Here is a 4,625-nt window from a genome sequence, read left to right on the forward strand (position 1 = left end):
TAGTTTGCAAACAAGAAAACGGGCTCGGTGGGTTAAATGTCTTACCCTTTCTTACTTCCTGGAGAGCATCAGGCAGACCCCAAATCCAGGCTCCTCTCCACACACCCTGGGAATAAAATGTACATGAAACAGCCCTGTACTCCTGGCTGGCTGAAAGTGCCTTTCTCATGGGATTCAATGAATTGCTTCAACAAGCCCGATTTGAACTTCCAAAAAGAAAACTGGACTCTTTCTCCCCCTTATGCCAGGCCCTAGCTTTGCAATGTTCCTTTCTGAGTGGATGGCATCAGGAACTGTAGCTGGGCTTGGCACAGCTTCCCCAAGAGGCAGAGAGGGCAGCTCAGCAGCTGGAGAGCTGCAAGTCCTCTCAATCCCTACTGGCTTAGCCACTAATGGGGGACCAAGCACTACTGTCTCCTCAGACTAAATGGTCACACTTGTTAGCAGGGCGACAAGGTCCCCATGAGGCCAACATCGGCACCAGGGACACTGGTGGTGGTGCAGCCTCCCATTCGTCTGGCATGGGCCCCGGGCTCCTTACTTGGTGTGTCCTACAGACAGGCCTGTCTCACAGCTTTGTCATCATTCTACCAGCTGAGCTCCATGCCAAGGGAAGCCGGACAGATTTGAGCACTCACAGCCCACAGGCATCGGGCCAGAATCTGCAGCTGTCCAGCGATGAATATTTATGCCAAGGCCTGCAGATGGAACACATCCATTCCAGGCAATTTGGATACCCGAGGGTGAACAAGATCTCACTGAGGGGCAAGGGCAGAAAGGGAGGGTGGGAGAGGCTCCAGGGATACCTTCCAGGGCCTCCAGAACTGCCCAGAATCAACCTACTAAGTACCAAGTGTCTGGTATGTACAAATATTCTGGAAGTATCCTTCGATGCACCAAGACTATATTCTATATTCCAGACTGAAATCCTGAATGTTCTTACCCCTCACTCAAGTTGAGGGGCTGTTGGGATGAAGAAAGGGATTTTTAGAAACAACTATTAATGGCCTATGAATAGCACTTCTACCCCTAAAGTGTATACCCACAAAAGATACAATGAGTTGAATTTTCTGATCAAAAGCATGATAGATGGATCCTGATAAAAAGAGAGAAGCTGTGGAATATAACTTCAAATTCTGAAAAAGTCCTGACTTATAAAGTCCCCTAGACTTTGTGTCTTCACATCTTGAATTGAAATTACCCCTTACTTCTCCTTTAAATTGAGTAGCAGTTTAAGCCAATGAGTAAAGTATTCTCATCCCAGAATGTGAAATTTTTAATAAGAAATGGTCTATACCAAAGGTATAGAGGATAGGTTAGGAGAGAGGAAGATGAAATATTTGAAATGAAGCAAACAGGAGATAAATAATGAGAATGCTGACACGATGTAAAAAAAGTACCAGTGTATAATAGGAGTGGGGTTTGCTATGACTATTTTTACCCAAAAAAGATAAAGTCTTAATTCCAAGACACACTGCCATTGAGTTGATTCTTGCTCATAGCAACCCAACGGGACAAAGTAGAACTGCTCCACAGTGTTCCCAAGGCTGTAAATCTCTCCAGGAATGGCTGGTGGGTCTGATATGTCAGCGTTGAAGTTAACAACCCACGCTTAACCCACTGTGCCACCAGGGCTTCTTGTTTGGAAATAGTCTTTTTAAAAGCTATCAATTATCATTAGGTCAGACTGGAATAGCCTAATCCCATGAGTGGAATCCTCATAGAAGAGACACAGAGAGGCAGTCAGAGGAAGAAGGCAGTCATGTGAATATACTTCTACAACGAAGGAACTCCAAAGACAAACTGAGCCTACTAGAAGCTGGGAGAAACTAGGAAGGATCGTCCCATGGGGGACCAGAGAGAGCATGACACTGTAAAGCCCTGAATTCAGGCTTCTGGTCTCCAGAGCAAATATCTGTTGGTTAAAGTCACCCAGTTGGTAGTGTTTTGTCATGGCATCCCTAGGAAACTAATCACCCTCAATGAGAAAGAGTATAGGTTATGTTCTCCTTCACCTTAAATCAAATAAGAGTCCCTCTCAAAATTTTAATCTTGTTCCCTTGACCTGTCAGGAGCAGAGTGAATGGGGTCTGGCAGCCATGTGCAAAGTCCAAGAGCAAGAGAAGGACCTGCTACCACTCTGGTGTCAGAGTTGAGATGAAGGCAACCACCTCCCGAGTCCTGGCCAAAGTCTGGCTAACGGCTAGTGAGGTGGGCCAAATACAATGGATGGCTGCGAGGGGGCCTCTGAAATACAGCCCAGTGGCCCAGCTACAAAGATTCTAGAGGTCCTCACCATCGTGGAACAGTGCTCACCAGGTCAGGGGGATTCAGCCTAAACCTCCGGGGGCTTGTGGGGTGTGACCCTGACAACTCCGGGTCTAGAAAAGGGTTGTTGTAGCAAAGCTGCCTGAAACTAGAGGGGCACAGACCACAATGATGTTTGGTTTCCTTTTCTCCCCACTCTAACTAGAAAGGGTCAGGAACTGAACAAGTATTTGGGAAGCAACACTAGAGTCCTCTGGAGCCATGATCTCCAAGCCCTCGAGCCCAGAAAGCTCTATTCAATAGGACACTGAGGAGCCATCCGCCAGAGGTCCCATCCCCACAAATTGCACCTGAACATGTGAAAGGCACTATGATAAGTTTAAATCAGCCAATGATATTACTCTCCAAGACAGATTTGAAAGAGAAATCCAGGCAGTTATACCAAGACAGAGAACCTTTGCTTACAAATGGCTATCTAATTAGAATACTCACCAGGAAATTAAACTGTAATCATGTCACCCTTTCTACCCCCTACCCTCCTGGTATAAATTTTGATTCAAGGTTCAAAAGGTTCATCTTGCTTCCCTGGAGCAGCTCCAGTCTTTGAACAGTTGACCTTGTGGTTCACAGCCCAAGGAGTTCACCACCACGCCACCATGGATCTGATCACAATGATCTATATATAACCCCCACCCCAGGTGGAAAGACAACAGAAAAATAAGTGAAGGGAGACAGAGGACAGTGTAAGATATGAAAATAAAACTTTATAAATTATCAAGGATTCATGAGGGAGAGAGAAAATGAACTGATACCAAGGGCTCAAGTAAAAAGAAAATGTTTTGAAAATAATGATGGCAAAAAAAATTAAGAAAATGATGATGGCAACATTGCACAGATGTGCTTGACACAATGTATGTATGTATGAATTGTGATAAGAGCTGTATGAACCCCCCAATAAAAAGATTTTTTAATGTAAGAAAAACAATTAAACTGTAGCCAACATCAGCAGGGCATGTTTTTACTTTCTTTAAAATGTCACACACTAATAGAACCTGAAAATCCACAGTTAATCAATTCCACAATAGAAGCACCCGCACTCTCAGCTCTATATCAGAGGCACCAACCAATCTCAAAGCCCTATGACTGAGCATCAACATGACAACACAGGGCAGCCAGCACTCTAGCAAGAGTTCCATTTTCAGATTCCAAGTTTTGAATCTGCAATAAGGATAAAACAAAATGTGTAATTTTCCAAACTATTTCTAAAGCCTTTTATTGCAATTTAAATGAAAGTTTTCAGAATAAATTAACTTTCCACTCGACAATTCATATACATTTTTGTGGCATTAATTGTAATTCCCGTAAAGTAATACTACTCATCCTACCTCCTCTCTGTGTTTTCCATTTCCATTCCTTTGTCTTTCCCACCCCTTTCCACTTTCTAAGCTTTATTTGTGGGTAAATGCTGTTCCAAACTCTTTGCAAAGTACTTTTGTTTCCCTCTGTTAGCCTCCGAAGCTGTGCAGCCTGAGTCATCTGACTGAAAGAATAAGAGCCTCGTTTACAGTCTGTATCTGCTCAGTGTAGACACAGAATTAATTCCCAGGACCACCTATAGCCAAGTTACATGCCCACTCCCATTCTCAAATGAAGTAGAAAGTTCTCCTGAACAGAATCAGTCTGGGTGTGGAACTGGAAGGGGTAGGAGATGTAAATAGAACCATTTCCGCAAAGCCTGTCTCAACCAACCCATTCTCAGACATCTGAAAGCAAAAGCATTTTTAAAGCACCAAACACAGTATACCATACTATCAGACAGATACCTAGATCCCGCCAACTATTAACGGAGTAGGGAAGGTGGTGATTTTCAGACACATGCCCTGGGCAGTCCCAGATACCCTCCCAAGCTCATATGGCCCCACCTTCAGCCTTATCTCTGGGAGGCCTGCCCCAGTGACATCTGAGCCCTTTTCACACACCACCTGCAGGTGGAATGGTTCCAGTCAAAGTGCATCTTGCTGATGATTGTTCGTTTTTCCTCTGACTCACTTCGATCAATGCTGAAATGAGATGCTGATGATTTAAAGTTTTACCAGGAGGCCCAAGGTTGACTGTTCACAGGTAAAGGCCCAGTATTCAGTTCTTAGTTGGTCCTGAGTCTTGTCCATGTGTCCCAATTGGAAGACCTAAGGAAGCTGAATCATCCAATTACATTTACCACAGACTCATGCCTTTGCCAAAGTATTTATCAACATTGAGAGGGCCTCCTTTCAAATGACTAAAATTAATTGAACCTCCAAAAAAAGAGTTTTGGGCTAAAATTTCCAGGAAGGTGATCCTCCAAAGATCGCTTAACA

Source organism: Tenrec ecaudatus, chromosome 9 (assembly GCF_050624435.1).
Source record: "Tenrec ecaudatus isolate mTenEca1 chromosome 9, mTenEca1.hap1, whole genome shotgun sequence".
NCBI lineage: Eukaryota > Metazoa > Chordata > Mammalia > Afrosoricida > Tenrecidae > Tenrec > Tenrec ecaudatus.